Source organism: Python bivittatus, unplaced genomic scaffold, assembly GCF_059951505.1.
Source record: "Python bivittatus isolate LINGU-HERP-01145 unplaced genomic scaffold, Pbiv_v1 ctg000020_np1212, whole genome shotgun sequence".
Classification (NCBI taxonomy): domain Eukaryota; kingdom Metazoa; phylum Chordata; class Lepidosauria; order Squamata; family Pythonidae; genus Python; species Python bivittatus.
In genome coordinates, this window is record NW_028277030.1 from 15,879,775 (window position 1) to 15,899,698 (window position 19,924).

General features: G+C 43.5%; 1 pseudogene across 1 annotated transcript; it reads right to left on the reverse strand.

Annotated features, from left to right (window-relative positions):
* Window positions 1-2,714: 2,714 nt before the first annotated feature.
* LOC103050292 (GDNF-inducible zinc finger protein 1-like) lies at window positions 2,715-11,804 on the reverse strand (annotated as a pseudogene). The gene is made up of 5 exons (XR_015795116.1): window positions 10,943-11,804; window positions 7,767-9,013; window positions 6,440-7,330; window positions 4,822-4,979; window positions 2,715-4,334 (listed from the first exon to the last, which is right to left on the reverse strand). The product of XR_015795116.1 is annotated as a GDNF-inducible zinc finger protein 1-like (transcript).
* Window positions 11,805-19,924: the final 8,120 nt, after the last annotated feature.

The following is a 19,924-nucleotide window of genomic DNA, read 5'->3' on the forward strand; positions in this document are numbered from 1 at the left end:
AGATCTTCCAACATACAAAGATCTCTTACTTATAATTGGAAGTTCAATTTCTTTCAAATTCTTCCACACACTGCCTTCCCCAATCTCCTTCTCTCAGGCAACTTCAATGCTAGGTAGTAGGTGGATATGTTGTTCTACAGATCTCCCCAAAAGCACAAAATTGTTTACACACATCACTTAGGATTGCATTCTTACAAAATCTTATGCTTCTGCAACAGAATGGGTCACATTACTTCTTTCTACTTCTCTTCCTGTAGTACGTTTATTTCGTTGAATTTTAGATTAGAATCAAAAGAATTAGATTAGAATCAAGACTGATAGGACAAGCTATCATATAGAAACAGCCAGCAAGCCTCACTTTCCCACGAACTGATGCTGTTACCTAGATTGGTAATAAAACATCAGCTGGAAGAGAAGCAAGTTCAGAGAACTTGAATTCAACAATTTAACCTTGACCTATGTATGTTTTCCACTATTGGATACAGGTTTGCAGTTTTATTATCAGATACAGATAAAAGTTAGCAAAAAAAACATAACGTTGGTGGATTTGTCATTATTATATTCTGAAACAAGAACGTCTTCAAATGAGCAGTAAAACTTTAGCGTTTAGCATTTTTATTGAAGAAACATTGAAATCTAAACAGAGAACAAGACACTGCCCCTTTTTTACAAGATGCTTCTTCTAAAAAGAATTTTGCTTATTGTTATTTATTGCGTTTCTACAGCATCCAAATAACAATATATTCTGGAGAGGTTGTACAATACCCCCATACCCCTATGCATGTTTTACATGAATTCCACAGATCCTTCTTGGCAAGGGGGAGGCATACTCTCTATTTTTGTTGTTCAGTCGTTAAGTTATGTCCGACTCTTCATGACCCCATGAACCATATCGCGCCAGGCCTTCCTGTCCTTCACTGCCTCCCTGAGTATGCTCAGTTTCATGCTCATTGCTTCAGTGATGCTCTCTAACCATCTCCTCCTCTGCCGTCCCCTTCTGCTTTTGGGTTCAATCTTTCCCAGCATCAGGGTCTTTTCCAAGGAGTCCTCTCTTTGCATTAGGTGACCAAAGTATCTGAGCTTGAGCTTCATTATCAATCCTTCCAATGAGCAGTCAGGGTTGATTTCCTTTGACTGGTTTGACCTCCTAGCAGTCCAGGGGACTCTTAAGAGTCTTCTCCAGCACCACAGTTGAAAGGCATCAATTCTTCGGCACTCAGCCTTCTTTATGGTCCAGCTCTCACAGCCGTACATTACTACTGGGAAAACCATAGCTTTGACTATGTGGATCTTTGTCGGCAAGGTGATGTCTCTGCTTTTTAATATGCTATCTAGGTTTGCTATAGCTTTCCTCCCAAGGAGCAAGCGTCTTTTAATTTCACGGCTGCAGTCTCCATCTGCGGTGATCTTGGAGCCCAAATAAATGAAGTCTGTTATTGCTTCCATTTCTACCCCTTCTATTTGCCAGGAACTGATGGGTCTAGAACTCTCTATTTTTACACAGTCTAAATCTTTCATGTTTAATCACATCCGTTAACTATTACCCTTTTCAGCTTTGGCTCTATCTCTCCTTTAAAACAAGGATGAACACTCTCTGACTTGAAGATGGCCATTCGATCATAATGGTTTGGTCCCAGGGAACCTGACAGAACTCGTTTATTTCATCTCCCAAGTCCTCAAAACCTGTTAAAAACATCAGCATTTAAGCTAACAGAAACAGCCTAGTTAGAAACCATTCCATATCAAAATCTAGGCTGATCATTGGCCATGCCTCTTTGTAGATCCTGCAGGCAGATGGAGAATATTCCCATGCAGGGAAAAAACTGGAAGTATATCAGATGCTTATCCCCATGTTGAACTTGAATTGTTGATAGTTATAAAAGCATAAGAGTAGGTTCAGATTCTTTCATGTCATTATTCCATGCTATCTGTTCCACTTTTTTTAACAATTGTGCTTTCTGATGTGTAGCATTTTTCTTGGCAATCAGACCAAGCTGTAGTAGAATTCTCTTCTATTCATCAAATAGTAGACAAAGTCTCTATTTTGGACCAGTTATGATCCTTTTTGATCGTAAGATCTATTAAGAAGCTTCTCCAATGAGCATTCCGATCATGGACCTACAACAAAAGAAGAAACAAATACTTTAGTATTCAAGGTCTCCCCTGACTTGCCAAACATAAAAACATATTTAAAAAACCCTCTATCGGTATGGTCATTAACTTTTAAAAAATGAAATCAGGACCAATTATTATCTGTTGGCTTGCTGATTTTTAAAAGAAAGCATTCAGAGTACAGGGAATGAAATCCTACATTCTGTATTTAGCTGCAGTGAGACAACAGTATTACCCTTCCCACAAAGTTTTCTCTCCTACATTGAATAGCCTAACAATCATCAGAGCTGGGATCACTGATGTACCAAGATGGGAGGCTTAATTCCAGAGGAAATTAGTTGCCCTTAGATTGCACTGAAATCAATAGAACTTCACTTAGTTGTAATTAATTTCAGTTAGTTGTAGTACCACTGATTTCAGTGGGACTGAAGTGTGAGACCTGCATTCAGAGGAACATGAAAACGCTGTCAAACCTATTCAAAATCAAATTTTGCTGCCAATTTTCCCATTTGCAAAAAGTTCATCAAGACCTTCCGCTACAAACCAAGAGTGTGCAGGAAACCAACTCATTACAAGGATGCTGCCTCCACTTAATGATTTGGACTAAATAATTTCGTCTTTTTCAGAGATCTACAATGTTTTACGGGCCAAGGGCTTTCAGTGGTGAGTTGGGAGCCTCGTTCTAAAATTAGGTAGAGCAAGCACACAAAAAAAGTTGATTTTATTCCATTTTAATTTATAGTAAATTAAAACAAAATTCTATTTTATTAAAATGAAATGTAACTGAATTTTAATTAAATCCATAGAGTTTATATCATCGTTCTCAACATATTGGATAATTTAGAATTCCGTCGTATTAAAAATTACAATTAGGCAGTAACTTTGCAGCAGCCAAATCCACCTCTCTCAAGCAGCTTTGAGAGGTAGAAGGAGGCATGCTGTATGGGGGCCCCCAGGGCACAGACCTCTTCATCCCATAGCTCTCTTGACTAGTGCAAAACAAAAGTAAATGCAACACTGGAGATGACATCCTCGAATGATAAAATAAGAATTCTGTCATTTTCTACATTACAACCAATATGGAAGCCTTTAAAAAACAGGAGAAAAAGTTTAAGAGCTCATGACAAATAGCAGAGAAAAAGATTGCCAATTCAAGGACCGAGGTTTCTATTGAAGCATAGAGGGAAAGAATTCCTATCCTGTCCTGGTTCAGATTCAATTTAATAAGGGCTGAGCATAAGTCTATATGCAAATAATGTATCCTAAGGCTCTGCTTTTAAAAAATAAACAGGATTAGATATTTAATTTATATAATAAATATGTATATATATTTTAGAACAAAATGCATTCATTTATTTGTTAGATTTATATCCCACCTTTCATTCAGGAACTCAGGGAAGGATACGTAGTGCAATGTAATTCCCCACATCAAGAATCTTGTGAGGTAATTCAAGCTGAGTCATTGGCCTAAAGTGAGTCAATGAGCTTCTGTGGCAGAGGGTAGACTAGAACCTGGGTCTCCTCAGGGCCAGTCCAACACCTTAACCCTTACAGGTAGTCCTCGAGTTACGACTGCAATTGGGACTGGGATTCCAGTTACTAAGTGATGCGGTTGTAAAGTGTGATATCACATGACTGCATTGCTTAGCAACGGCAATCCAGGCAGTGCTGTGACATGCAAGTTGTTAAGCTGGAAGCAGAGGGACTCCCAGGTAAGGAGCACGGGGGTGCCGCAGAGGGGTGGGGAAGGCCTTGGGAGGCTCGGCTCAGGCCATGGACAAGCTGGGGGAGGGGGTGCTTGGTGCACCATGAGCTTAGAAAGCCGGGGGAATGAAGGCGCGGGCTGCATGCAATCGTAGGGAGGCCGGGAAAAGTTGGCGCAGGGTGCATGTGATCACAGAAAGACTGTGGAAAGAGGGCACAGGGAATGTTCATATGTGCGATTGCTGGGAGGCTGTGAAAAGTGGGTGTAGGGTGTGTGTGTGCAATTGCAGAGAGGCTGTGGAAAGGGCCCAGGGTGCATGCGTGCGATTGCAGGGAGGCCATGGAAAGAGGACATAGGGTACATGTGTACGTGTGCGGAAGTGCAGGGAAGCCAGGGAAAAAGGGCATGGGATGTGTGCGAGCACAGGGGGGAAGGAGGGCGCAGTGGGTGCAAGGGAAGAAAAGCAGGGGTGGGGAGACTTACCACACCTCCCTTGCTGGCTTCCCACTTAACTGGGCTATACAAAAAACAGAAACATGAAGATGAGATATACATAATTCAAATCCCTATAAATCATTGTGAACAGGCTTGAAAAAGTAGTGCATTTTAAATTCTTCTAAGCCATAATGTAAACTTTTGTGAAATGTTACTTTTATGTATGAAAGCAGCCAAACTGGGAAGGAGGAAACTACACTGATTCAGCCAATGAAACAAGAATAGAATCTTGTGCATAACAGAGTTGTACTATAAGAAAACAGGGCAGAAATCACTGGGGCATTGTCAGTTTTCTCTGCCTGTGCAGAGGTGCCTTTGCTTTTGTCTCCCTACCCCAGCAGCTGGGCCACACTGCACGGAGCGACAGGGGAATGAAAGATGATTGCAATGCCACGCACTGCTTTAAAAACAACAGGAACAACTCAGTGAGGGAACTCTTTTAATGACCTCAGGACATAAAACTACCTATTCCTGCAGACAAAATTTGTAGCACAAACCAGCGAACGTACCAATACGTGCCTCCTCAGGGTAGACATATCTGTGAAAGTTCTCTCACAAGCCCTACATTTGTAGGGCTTCTCTCCAGTGTGAAAACGCTGGTGACGTCTTAGGGCTCCTTGCTGAGTAAATGTCTTTCCACACTGCTCACAGAAATAAGGAGGAGTCTCTGGGAAGAAAATGAATGTGAAAAAAATAAACTTATTTCCGATCCCAAGGCTATTTTGAAAACATATTTCTATCTTGGTTTCTGACCCTGAGAAGACTTGTCACTTGCAGAGGTGAAGACAAGCTGGAACATGGAGGTGGGGAAGGCCTTGGGCGGCTCAACGCAGGCCATGCACAAGCTGGGGGAGGGGGTGCTTGGTGCAGCCCGAGCTTAGAAAGCCCGGGGAATGTAGGCGTGAGCTGCATGCAATCGCAGGGAGGCTGGGAAAAGTCGGCGCAGGGTGCATGTGATCGCAGAAAGACTGTGGAAAGAGGGCACATGGTATGTTCATATGTGCGATTGCTGGGAGGCTGTGAAAAGTGGGTATAGGGTGTGTGTGTGTGCGATTGCAGGGAGGCCGTGGAAAGAGGGCCTGGGGTGCGTGCATATGTGTGTGGAAGTGCAGGGAAGCCAGGGAAAAGGCATGGGATGTGTGTGAGCACAGGGGGGAAGGAGGGCACAGTGCGTGCAAGCAAAGAAAGGCCGGGGGTGGGGAGACTTACCACAGCTCCCTTGCTGGCTTCCCACTTACTGGGCTTGGGGAAAGTCAGCAGGGAAGCTCGGAAATGGTGATCACATGATCGTGGGACACTGCAACTGGCTGGAACTTCAAGGACTGGTTGCAAGTCCCTTTGTTGAGAACTGTCGTAACTTTGAACAGTCGCTGAACAAATGGTCATAACTTGAGGACTACCTGTATGCCACCTGTTCAAACCTATTGGGAGTTTACACTGTCTGCTCCCAAAAGGTCATCAAGGGAAGGAGACCAATTTGCCCTATACACTGGACAGAGATAGAGCAGCTGATCCAGTGTTGGCTTGGCTCTTCCTTTTCCATTTTTTGGTTCCTTTTGTTTGCTATAAAGTAGATTGTAAGTTTGTGGGGAGGGGCTGTCCTATCTTTCAATATCCATACAGCACTTAAAACCTTTTAGGTGCTCTATAAGACTTAAATAACCAGTAATAGTAATGGTATCAGGCCTAGCCCAAGGAACTCCAGGAGACCATGCAGATTCAGTTCAGCAATGTGTATTAGCTACAACCTCTATCAAGAATCTTCCCAAACTGAAACTCTGTTCCCACAGTAGCAAGCGAAAACAGAGTGAATTCCTCAGGGAGGTGCCAGCCTCATCCTCTTATCTCTTCCCCTCCCTTCCGGAGACGAAAGAGGATGCTTCTCTCCCTGAGTCTGGCCTTCATAATTCCATTCCATCACATCTGGACTGTAATTATGCCACCATCCAAACACTGCTGAAGGTTGACAGCTACATCTCCCCAGGAAGGCACCCACGTGCTATGGATTTTCATTTTACAATTTAATTTTAAATAGGCACAACCAGCACAAGCCAGCACAACAGCTAGCCCAAACAGCAGAAGATATGAGATGGTAGGGAGCAGAGGGAAGAGATAGTAGAAGCTGACCTGGTATGAATCTTGAGCTGTGATGGCTGAGCAAATCTTGAGGCACAAACGCCACACTGATACGGCTTCTCTCCTGTGTGGGTCCTCATATGAAAGACCAGGGCTGTCCTGGAACTCAGTATTTTTCCACAGACAGAGCAGAGGGGACGCTTCACTCGGCCTTCATGCTTCCGCACACAGTGAGTCCTCACATCCCTCTTTCTTTTAAAGGTGGCATTGCACAGGGTGCAGGCAAACTTCCTGTCTTCTGTGTGAACGCAGGCTCGGTGCTCTTTCCAGCTGTTGTAACTTGCAAAAGATTTGCTGCAAACATCACACTGATATACTTTCCCAGGCAAGGAATGATGGACTTCTTTGCAGTGGTTGACGTATTTCCTCCGTGACGGAAACTTCTCAGTGCATTTGGTACAAGTTATGATGTAAGCAGATTTGGGGATGACCTTGTTTTTGTTAACTTTGCAATTTACATCCTGTTCAGGGTCTTCTCTATCGTGATTATTTGAGTCCTTGTTGTGATTATCACCTGAAGAAAAGGCCTCATTGTTGCTATATCCTCCTGCTTCACAACGTCTTTCTCCATTTCCTTCCACATCCACAGTTCCTTGTCCACTGGTTTTCCCTTTTTCAGTATTAGTTTCATCACCTAGTTCCAGCTTCTTGCCTTTGTTGTCAGGCTGTGCTTCCCCTGGAAGAGATCTACTGGATTCTCCCTCAGGCTCCTGAGTAGCTTTGCCCAGAATTTCCCTTTGCTGGCCACTATTTGGCCCCTTGTGATGTATTTTGTTACTCCTGTTGATTCCACTATCTACCACTTCTACTTTTTCTGCTGGTGGAACTATTGTCCAATAAGCTGGCACGCATTTTCCATCATTCCTGGATTCATGTATTTTTCTGTTGGAGAAAAAATAATTTACAGATAGAAAGATGGTGCTTTGAGCCTTACAAAGACTTTAAAAAGCCATTTGCACATAGTATCTTCCCAAATGAGAACCATCAGCCTGATTTTGCCTAATAACGTTGTCCCAAGCCTCCAAAATAAGGCATTCCAAAATCTTTAGCCCCACCCACTCAGGCTGCACTGAAGGTTACAAACGGAGTGTCCAGGAACCACAGCTGGTACGTGGGCTGCTCACCTCTGCCGTAAAGCAGGATGTAGAAACCACAATGGCTGGATTCAGTCCACACAGTAAACCAAAACCAAACCAGTCCCATTATGGCTGAGCATAATGTGAAAACTCTGCCACAAAATCAAAAGCTAAAACGCTCACCAGCCAACTTCTGTTTGGTTCTGTTGTCTGCTTTTTATGTAGTTAAAAAAAGGGATTACCTTACATGAGTAGTAAAGGCTGACCTCTGAGCAAAACTGGCCGGACAGAGTTCACACTTATAAGGCTTCTCCCCGTGTGGGTTCGAATGTGAACTGTCAGGCCACACTTGGAGCTGATGACTTTGTCACAGTAGGGGCACGGCTGCGGACGCCGCTCCTTTTCATGCACCCTGCGGACATGAGCACTGATATCCTTCTGACGCTGGAACTTTTTGTCACACAGCAAACAAGGGAAGCCCCGCTCTCTGTTGTGGACAGTGAGCCTGTGTCGCCTTAGATTGTGGCAACTGGGAAAGAGTTGGCCACAAATGTTGCAGCTACACTTAATTCCCAGGCTTGTGCTCTGCTCCAGATCAATATGAGAGTGGTACTGCTCAGCAAAGGGGAACAAATTATTACATTTGTCGCATGCGTACGATCTTGGCGAGACTCTTGGCATACTGCGGGTTGATTTTCTGAGTTTGGCGTTACAGAGAGTCAAACTACTTTCATCCTTCTGTTGGTCCTGCAGTGTCCTGCTTAAAGCCGTGTGGGCTTCCTTTAAGTCGTCCTCATTTAGCGAAGGACCATCAGTCTCACTGGTATGGTCAGATGTCATTGCTGACTCATCTTTGGACTTACCACTCACAATCCTATCTTCATTAGGGTTTATAGGTTTATTTTTGATATCATCAGAACTGGTGGTTAGTTTTGAGTGGTTCATTCTCTCCCCCAAATGCTTCTTCATTGGTGCAGCAGCCAAAACATGGGATAATTCACACTGTTCTTTCCCTCCTCCTTGTTCTGCTCGCTTCCAGGGCAATCTAACATCTTCATTTTTTTTCAAATGAACACTCGGTTCCAAATCTCCACCTACAGCCTTCATTTCTTCAAAAATGTCAAGCAGATCCTGGCATTCAAGCCTTTTGGCAACCTCCTTGATCCGGTACAGTCTGTCCACTTCAATTTCTAACTCTGCTGTGTAAACAAATCTGAGGAATGACACAAATTCTTCAGCTTGAATATCCTGGAGGATAATCCTGCAGTTTTTGACATTCATCATTTCATTATTGAGGAAAAGGCTTTTAAAGTAATTGCTAGAAGCTGCTAAAACAGCTTTGTGAACGTAAAATTCCTTCTGGATACCCAGCTGGTCTGTGTATATTGTAACATCACAAAAGTGTCCAAACTGATAGAGAGAATGCAATGTTCTCAGGAGGTTGGAGGCAGCAACACTGGATTTCATTAAAATGTTCTTTTTTTCCATCCTATTAAACAGAAATATAATTGAAAACATCCCATTGGGTTGTACAAATTACCCTTCTCATCAAGTTCAGTGTTAATGTCAGATCTTCCACATTCACACTAAGGACTTATACATGATCAAATTTTCAGTATTTAAAACTCCTATAATCAATGGCCAGATAGATGGTGGTAGATTAACATTGTCAAGTGATAAAAAGTCTCCTTTAGTTCAAAGGCTGCAATACCATCTATATTTACTTAAGTCACATTTAATCCAATGTTTTCTTCTGAAAATCCATTTAAGAGGACTATACTATGAGACCTGGTATTGAAAGGTTTTCCAGAGATTATTATGTTCCAGCCTCTGTTCTCTATTGTGAATTGTTTGTAAAGCTGAAAGGATGCTTCTTTGACAACCAGCATATAAAAAACAAATATGAAGATGAGATATACATAATTCAAATCCCTATAAATCATTGTGGACAGGCTTGAAAAAGTAGTGCATTTTAAATTCTTCTAAGCCATAATGTAGAATTTTGTGAAATGTTACTTTTATGTATGAAAGCAGCCAAACTGGGAAGGAGGAAACTACACTGATTCAGCCAATGAAACAAGAATAGATCTAATTGTAGTCTAATTTATACATGCAGTAGATTTAAGTGGCAATTCTTTCCAGAGACTGTGCCACTTCACATGGAGTGAACACTGCTCCTTCAGAAACTTTCATGCATGTAGAAAGAGGAGCATGGCACAGAAAATACTAAATCAGACATTCTTCCTCAGCCCTTTATCTTTTTACTTGCAAGGAAACTGTTTTTATTTAAATAAAAGAACATTAAAAAATACAACCTTCCTATTTGTAGGCCAACTACCGTAATGCAGTTCAGCAAAACCTTAATCTGACTGAATGCATTAACTGGATCAGACAATTTGCAGGAATAGTTGATAGCTAATTAATGGGGCAGGTTCCCTTGATCTGTTCCTAGGAGAAGTACACGTTTCCCCTTTGCTTCCTGTAGGAGAAAGCTGATGTATCTAGAGCATTTATTCCATTTTTTGGATTGGCAGAGAATGATCAGAAAGAGGCATCACTCTCCTAGAGTCCTCCAAATATGCCTAGACTAACAAATCGTGTCAGTCCAAGCAACCGGGGGGATGCATTAATGTGTTGGACTATAGCCCCCAAGGGCACTATGTTGGGGAAGGATGTAGTACAGCAGTGATGGTACTGAACTGGAGAGGCTGAGGCTCCAGGCACCGTTCAATAGGGCTTCCTGTGGACGTTCGCCCTCCCTTGGTCCAGGCTACCTCACAGGGTGGTTGTGGGGGTACAATTAATGGACAACTTCATGTAAGCCATGAAGGTTGACTTCTCAGAAAAACGGAGGGGCATAAACACGATGATTTCTAAAGATTACCCAAGTTGTAGTGTTAGCTAAATTAAACTTTTACCTCCTAACCCTGCACCTGGGGAAAGGCAGTGGTCTAATGAAACTGAAAGGGATCCAGGATTCGTGAAACAAAAACAGTTTTCCATATGGTGCTGATGTTAAGGTATCCAAGGGAGCTTTCTCCCAACCATATCCTCCAGATATGTCGTGCTATAGTTCCCGAGGATAACGGCGTTGCAGTCCAGTCCAGTCCTGGAAACTCATTGAAGAGCACCAGGTCGGGGAAAGCTGCCTCGCTTTTACGTGCAACCCCAAGGGGTCGCCCCGGCCAGCAACAAGGCGGGTTGCAATAGCACCGCGCGGAGTTCCAGACGGGGAAAAGGTCGCTCGGCAGCTCTGAACGCAAGACCCGTCCCTAGGCGCCGCGCAGCCCCTGCCCGCTCGCGGACAAAGAGAGAGGCGGTGGCGCACCTTCCCTCCCCGCTTGCGGGCTGCGGGGACCTGCTGGGACGACGCTCCGGACCGCCTTTCCGGCGTTCCAATCCGGGAGGTGCGACTAACCTGCTCAACGGGGCCGCGCGGGGCTTCCGCGGCGGAGGCGGAGGCGGAGGCGGAGGCGAGGCAGCCCTCGCGCCGCCAGCGGGAGTTCGCGCGGCCGTCGCTGAAGCCGCGGCTGAAACCGACCCGCGGCGGGCGCCGCCCGGGGTCAGGGATGGCGCGCTTGGGGCCCTGAGCTCGTCCCCGCCTCGCCTTCATCGACGGCGGGCCGTTGAGCCGGAGCGGCCCGCCATCTTTCTGGTGGGCGAGGTACCCCAAAGCCATCTCGAGCGAAGCGCGCTCGGCCCTCCCGTTGGTCTGCTCCCGCCACCTGCTGGAGAAGGGAGGCGTTGACGAAGAGCCGCACTCCCTTTCGGAAGCTCGCGTCCGCCCCGCGGCTTCTTTCGCTCGGTGGTGTCGTCTGCCCCGTTTTTCCGAAGCCTCCGGAACTGCAACGTGGCCCCTACGAAACTCGGTCCTCTTAAGGGGGCAGGCTGGCAGGTCGGCGCAGAGGGGACGCACTGAGATTTATCCCCACCTAAAGTGCATTTCTGCTTCCTTCCGAAAGCTGATTTGCTCCGTAGAGAACAGCTGTAAGCCACATAACGCAATTTGGCCCACGTCTGCTCTGGTGTGAATGCCTCCGGCCTCGACAGGCCGCGCTTCTGCACCTCTGTGCTTAGGAGTTCTACCTTGCTGCTGCCCAAATGTTGCTTTTGCCGTTAATGGGACGGCGAATTAAAAGGAAGGCTCCACAGAATTACCTGTAGAAAAGGGACAGGGAAGAATATAAGAGGTTGGATACAGTGGGGCAAAAAAGTATTTAGTCAGCCACCAATTGTGCAAGTTCTCCCACTTAGAAAGATGAGAGAGGCCTGTAATTTTCATCATAGGTATACCTCAACTATGAGAGACAAAATGGGGGAAAAATCCAGACAATCACATTGTCTGATTTTTAAAGAATTTATTTGCAAATCATTGCAAAGAATTTGCAAATAAATTCTTTAAAAATCAGACAATGTGATTTTCTGGATTTTTTTTTCTCATTTTGTCTCTCATAGTTGAGGTATACCTATGATGAAAATTAGGGGGACGCGGTGGCGCAGCGGCTTAATGACGCGAAAGTTGCCGGCCAGAAATGGTCGACGCCTCAGTGCTTCGAGTCCAGCCTTCGCGTTAAACAGGGTGAGCTCCTGTTTCCTCCCCAGTTCCTGTCAACCCAACAGGTCGAAAACTCACATGAGTAGATAAATGGGGACTCTCACTCTGGTGGGAGGAAAAATGCTGGCGGCGCCTTGCAAAAAGGAGTTGGGAGCAGTTGCCGGTAAGTGCGAAAAAACGGAAGCCTCCTGCGCTCGCCAGCTGGGCTCTGCCCTAGGAAGGAGGCTCTGGCAAACCACTTCCGAAAAACAATTGCCTTGAAAACTGCAAGGACTCGTCCAAGCAGTCACTGCAGGGTCAGCAATGACTGAGCGCAGACAAAAAAAAAAAAAAGTGATGAAAATTACAGGCCTCTCTCATCTTTTTAAGTGGGAGAACTTGCACAATTGGTGGCTGACTAAATACTTTTTTGCCCCACTTTAGCTCCATCCTGGTGGTGTCCGTACCACATTAGGATGATGTCATCACACAAAAACCCCAACAGCGTACTTGCGTTGCAGCATCTGATGCAAATTCTAAGCTGCGGCATTTCAGTGAAGTAGCCCTTCACGTGTCATAATGTTCCTCTGGTGGGTAGCTGTACTATACCCGCTGCTTCTTCAAAAGAGGAGACTGAAATTGGAGCCGAGAATGACGACATGGGAAGGACCCAAGCTTTTAATTAATAATACAGAAGCCCTAAAAAGACTTTGCAATAAAAAGGCCGGGTTTCCACAGTACGTTATGGTCACTTCGCCATTAGTGATTTATAGATCACCCAGAGTCATCCAACTACGGTTGTTCCAAAATAACAATAATGGGGACAGGCTTTATATCACTGCACTGAGGACCGGATGATGCTGTGAAGATACGCTAAATCACTGATTACGAAAAGAGCCATATGGTTAGCGAGCTATGAGAACCCGGCCATGATGGCTTATAAATTATGATTTAGTGTGTTTTGTGAACACGGCCTATGTTGTGTTTATTACTTTAGGCGACAGGTGAAGCTAAGCAGTTTTAAACATTGGTTGGTGAAATTGCTGTGTTCACACCCATCATTACTTAATCATGGTTTACTGAATAAATCATGTGAAGAAGTTGTGAATTTTATTTTGAATGACTTGTGAAGTTTGTTGAATAAACATTGTGAATAAACCACAGTCGGCTGCACTCGTGTAACATGTTAATATATAAATCACTGTTTATCCATCGTGTCAGGGCTTACACAATATAATACGATTTAGATTCCCAGAGTGGCACTGCCCACAGTCACCTCTCTTGCTGTCTGTCAGGCTCATGCCCTCTCTGAATTTGTTTTATTATTACTAATTTTAAATTACTTTAGTTCTTTAATTTTTAAAAAACTAGTGTGCTGCAAAACAAAAGACCGGTCTCCAATTATCCAAACATCCAAGAATGTTCCTGTGTCCTATGTATTCCCTGAAACATTCCTAATAAATCAATGTTTATGTATTACCTTTAGAGCTTTGGGTCCATCTGTACCAAAAAAAAAAAAAGAGTAACCTGAAACCCTGGGAGACTAGAAAAAGCATTGAGGAGCAATCTCACCAATTTGCCTTCTGGTAATTGGCAATTTTGTTTTCGGCCATGCTCACTATGGCAACCGTTTCGCAAAAGTGCCTGCAAGATGCTATCAAAATGCCAAATGCGCCCACTGCTCCAAAAAGATTGGGGTTCCTCCAGTAAACTCCCATTTGGCTTTGGGTTGGCTCTGACTTAACATGTCGAGCAAGCACAGCCAATTTAGAAATCCAAGGATATTTCCTTTGGTTATTCAAAGGAAAAAGGGTAGCTGGAAATGTGCTAAAAACATTCATTTGAAGTGGTGGTATTGGCCTACCGTTACGACTGCCTGAAGATAACGCTCCAAAAGGATAAAGAGAACAAAGAGGCAGAAAGGTAGTTAGTTGGGCGGGTATACAGTGATAGTTAAGAGAAGGCTCTTGCTCCCACGGAAAGGCAAAAAGAAGATGCCGACCGAGACGAGTCCAGACAGCCGGGTGATCGTGTGATGACCCTTTCCTTAGACGGCTTCTAGTTTAATAAGTGAATAATAGCGCCTACCTTGATGCTTCCAAAAGTTCAATATGCATCAATGCATCTTAAGTGTTGTCAGAGAGGGACTTCTGAGGCCATTGCCAGAGAATTCCAATCCTGCTTCCTTCAGTCTGTTCTCTTTGCATAATTAGTAGAGTATCGCCACTGAAACCCTTCATGAAATAGGGGTCTGCCTGAAATGTATATGAAATAAGGCCCAAACAAAAATGAGAAACCTGTAATTGGACTTTGGTACATGTTTTTCCTCTTGGAATTTTAAAGCAGAGGTGCGTTGTTCCACTTAATTGATCTAATTGTTATTAGCCCTTCAAAATGATGGTGGGGATATCGGCAAAGTGCAAATACACTAGCAGAGCAACTATTATCCTTAAAGAGTAATTTAGATCAAGAAAATAGTGCAAGCAGAATGGGTTGGGTGATGGACAAAACAGGATTGTTTTCCAAAGTCTTTGTATTTTTATCATTCTTTTCTTTTAAAGATAAACAATCTTGCCTCGCAGTTGTCTGAGCCCTAGTAATATCGGTTGTTTGTGTGTATATTTTATCATCATGATGAAGCCAGTAAAATCCATGGATGCTGTCAGAATATATGTACCCTGTCTGACAACATGAGGTTATGCTGAGATTTACACAAAGAACTTTTATTTTGCCACAGGAGGCTTACGGAAATGTAAAATCCATTTCAGTTCATTTACAAGGTGGAAACCAGTCCTGACATCTGCTCATTTTCAAGCACAGCAAGGACAAAAGAAGTGCTCAAAAATTAAAGAGCACCAAGATGCAGACAGAGGAGATGCAATCTGTGCTATAAATTACATCTGGGGGTGGGTGGGAGAAATCCAACTGCTGTTAAATAATTTGCCATGAATATGTTTAGTTAAAATATAAGGCTTCATCTGTTTTAATGAAAATTCAGGGACCATTCCCAAGCGAACAGCCAAAGCAATGGAATGCCGTAATTTCTCACTGGCGATAGCCCATAAAACATTCATGCTTATGTAACAGTATTAGAGTTCTTATTCTTTTCAAAGTGAAGTTGCTATTTATTTAGTTTGATTTATAAAATTGTGAAAGCCACACTTTAGCGATACCGATTTCATCTATATACACATAGACGCACACAAAATATTTAACCAAAACTGCACACAGAACTGTTGATAGCAATCCAACCTCCAGACGTTGCTGCTTAGGCACAACCAAGTGAGTAAAGGTTTAGCAGTCTGATCATTACTCTTGCTGAAGGACACTAGGAAATGCAGGGCCCAGTTCAGCGTTCATTCTCAGGCATCTGGAGGTTTGTAGCAGTTACTGAGTACCATCCCCTTCAAATCAGAAGCTCAATAGACAACTATTGTAAAATGGAAGTGCATATAGAAACCTGCCTCCAAACCTCAGTTTCTCTTGTGTGATAGATATGACTCTGGCCATCAGATCTTGCCAGTAAAATCTTAACTATGAACAGTTCAGACTGTCCTTGCTGTCCACTATATGGTGCTATCTTCAGTTTTGGTTAGTCTGAGAAATGAAGATCTGTTATGCCATTATGTCAAGGAATTTCAGTAATCAGGATAAGTAATTACACTCAGGTACAGAAGACAGGGATCCATAAAATAGATACCTGTACCATCAAAGAGGCAGGAGGCAAATTCTTCATCTTCCCACAGCTAGACCTGTTTGCAGGACCTGATCTCTGATTTGCTAACTCCCTGTGTACGATATAATTCTTTGCTTAACTGCCTTGGTTCCCTGTCTCCCTCATTGGGGTTCAGGGTTCTTCAAACTTGGCAACTTTAAAATGTGTGGACTTCAATTCTCAGAATTCCCCAGCCAGCATGCTTTTTTAGCCCATCTGGATCCCATCAGTAAGAGATACTAGACAAGATAATACAGACCATTGATGGCAATACCTTACTTCTCCGTGCTTTTTTTTTTCACCCATTCAAGTATCCACTCAACCTCATCTTGCATTTCAAATTTTGAGATGCAGACTTATTTTATCTGCTTGTTAATATGTCCTTTCCTGCTTTACTTTATTTTTTCTCCCTTTCTTTTTTGCTACAGCTTTTTCTTCTTTTTTGCAGAAAGCTGCTTAGATCTGGCCCTCTAGTGTTTCCCTTCACTATCTTGTTCCTCAATTCTTCCTTTGCACATTTTTAGATTTTTCAGCTTTCAGGGTATTGAATGTGGTTTGTGGTACATGAGATCTCTGGTCCATCTAGGCCAGGGAAGAGCTGGCAACAGCTCATTAAGTTTTAGCAGGGTCTTTTTTCCATACAGCAACCTAACATCATTTACATCCGAAATATCCAAGGCTGAATTTTGCAGAAGAAAAAAAATCACCTTTGGAAATGATTACTGCAAGTGAGAAATACAGCTGGATCTTCTAGTCTGTCATCCAGATCCCAACTGTTTGAAGACCCAGTTCTCATTTATTATTCATTTTTTATTTTATCTCTCTAAAACTGACTTGAAAGGATAGCCTTTAACTAAAAGACTCTCCTCTTAAACTAGGCTTACACTTTCAAAACCCTTCAAATAGAGGTTTTTCTTCTGTAAAGATGGCTTCTCCATATCCTCCTGAATGGGTGGATTCAACGCAATCTTACCTGGTCCACTGAGAGTGTGCCCCAGAGAAGAGTGTTTAGGATTCTGACTTTTGACCAATTTGACCAATGGATCTTTGTTGCCCCCCAGTTTCTTGTCCCACCTGCCTTTTTAAAGGATCTACTGTATTTAGTTAAAAATAAAAAGGAGAACTGGCATGCTGCAAAGCAAACCTCTACCCTCAATCATCACCTTTTTAAAGAAAGTCCCTGAGCTAAGCCACATGCAGAACTATGGGTATTCTCAGGAAACAAAATAATGCTGGGTGACTGCATTTCACTTTCCAGCACTTTATAACGGGCTATATGCAGAGGCGGTTCTTCATCACCTCTATTTTGACCCTAGCAATATTTTCTATTTAGCGTATGTGTGTTTATGATTTCAGTGAAATCAGTAATAGCCATTAGTAGTAGCAAAATCCAGCTGCACAGTTGGAAATCTGGAGAAATTGAGATCTGCCAGGAAAAAGTTAAAAGGTCTTGGGGTAGCCAAGAGCTTGCTGAGAGCTAGAAGAGGTGGAATGCAGCGATCACACCATTTGCAAGCTCTAGGGCAACTATTTTGTGAGCATATCCAGGACACACTGTTCAAACTGCAACTATGCCTACTGGTCAAAAGGATAACCTACCCTTGGCCCATATTCCCCTATATTTAGGCAAAGTGAAGCAGCCCTTTGAGGAGCTGATCATTCAAGCTGCCTTCTGAAGCAAGGCTTCATTGCCCCCAATGCAACAGTCCTCCAGAGCAGAGTATTGACTCATTGGACCCTCTGGAAGCATTGCTTTGAGGGAGTCCATGGGGCACTCGAATCATGCGATGCTTGGCTCTGAGGATCCCTTCAGAGTGAGGTCTATTGCCTGTCTAATTGTCAGAGAGAGCAGGACAACAATTCTGAAGTCAGAAGAGGCTCCCCCGAAGGGAGGTGTAGCAATGGTGGGGAGCATCAGCCCTGCTTGACAGAAATAGGTCCACCAGCACCCCTCCCCCAAAAACTTATTTTCTTGTCACATAGTGAAATGAGCATGGACTTTAAGATCCTTTCAGACTTAACATTCCTTGGCTAATTATTGGGCAGAATAGGGTAGAACTGCATCACTCTCCTTTTTGATGTGCTTAATTCTTCATCTGTTTCTCTTCTTAAAATCACTCCAAATTCCAACTACAGAAGAATAATTAGAACAATTGGAAAAAATGGGATTGCTGTATTTCCCAGTTGAAGCACCAGATGTCACTAAAACCATTCTTTGTGGGCATCTATAAGAAGTATACTATCCTGGTAAAGAGCAACATTAAAAGTGTCATCTGCAATTTCTTGAGCTTGGCAAAAGGTACAGCTCTCTAAGAAATATAGTGCCCTTGCATCAAATAGCAATTTGATTGGCACCAGCATCACTAGCATCATAAATCTTCAGTAGCTGCAAAGCAAGCAATTTATCCTGTCCTGTTGCCCATTCATTGCAACTCCAAGCCTAGGGCAGTTGAACTTGCTGAATTTATGTCTGTAATCTATTTAAAGATAAAGTAACTAATTAATAAGTGGTGGGGCAGAATGGGAAAAGGGTACTCTATATGTTCGAATAAATAAACAAACAAATCAATAATCAGCACACAGCCTGCAGTATTGGTGTTCTATGCTCCCACCATTGGGTGTCAGTTGATATATGGACCACTGTGCTCAGGAACAATTGTCGTCTTTAATGTCAGCCCTACGTAGAACTCATTGCAGTAGTCTATCCAGATGGTAATGAGGGTATAAGGTGCCAGGTCCCCCTGCACTAGATAAGGCTGCAATTGGCATACCAGCTGAAGCTGGACAAAGGTCCCTCTAGCCACAGCTTCTGCTTGAACAGGAACTGTGAGTCCAGAAAAATTCCAAATTGCAAGGCTTGCTCCTTCACAGGTACTGCTTGCTGTCCAGAGATAATACTGGTCTCAGTAGAGAACCCCAATGAACAAATGACAACTCCTTGCCTGGGTTCAGAGTCAGTCTATTCTGTCCCATCCAGACACTTGCAGCCTCAGAGCAGCAAGCTACAACATTAATGGCATTCCCCCTTCAACAATGGATAATTGGGTATTATTAACATACTGATGATACCACGCCCAAATTGTTGAATGACCTCTCCTAGTGGTTTCATGTAGATGTTAAAAAGTGCAGGGAGAAAGCACAAACCCTGTAGCTTCCAACAAGTCAGGGGCCACTAGGCCACCTCTCATCCCCCACTACAACAGACCCAAACTGCCCACTGAGGAAGGAGCGGAACCATTGCATAATAGTCTCCAATCCCCACAAGTGGTCCAGCAAGATACCCTGGTTGAAAGCTGCCAAGAGGTCGAAGAGGACATGGGGAGGCAATACCATCCAAGTCCAAATGCAGGTCATCCAGGAGAGCAACTGGTGCCATCTTAGCCCCATAACTCGGCCTGAACCGTGACTGAAAAGGGCCCAAATAACTTGATTCTTCCAGGATGTTAAGGGTGCTGAATAGTTGATCCACTCCTACTGTCTCAACAATTTTCTCTAAAAAAAGGGATGTTGGAGATTACTAGATCCAAGGAAGAGCCTGAAGGGGCATGTCAGCCTTTCAAGATAGGCCAGGTCAGGAAACAGACTCCACAACTTTGATTGGAAGTCTACTTTATTGATATAGGCAATAGTAACAGAACCCTGAAAATCTTATCTTGTTTTCCTTCCCTCACTTTTATGCCAAAGAGAATTAAGATGAATCCAGTTTAAGTTTGTTTCTAATGTTCTCTCTTTTCCCAGTCTTAAATCATGTTTTGCTAACCATCACATTCCTTCTCCAATGTCATCTCTGTGGTTTTCTATACTACAAGACAGTTTATTTCAAAACTGCTGCTAGCTTCCCATCTCATAAAGAGGTATTGACTATCTCCTGGATCCAGATAGTCAGGTCTCCACCTGCTCCTCTCAACAGCCAGGGTGGAAATCCCCTTCTTTTCCAGAACACATATAATTTGCTCTGAGATAAAAACAAGGTCTAAAGTATGACCATCTATGTGTGTTGGGGCATGAACCTCAAGACTTTACTTGAACTAGCTCTCAGGGCATGGAGATTAAAGTCCCCCAGCACCAAAAGGCTGGGGTTCTACACCACTAGCCCAGAGATTAGTTCCAGCAGCCCAGGGAATGATCCTGCAGGTCAGTAAGGCTGCCAA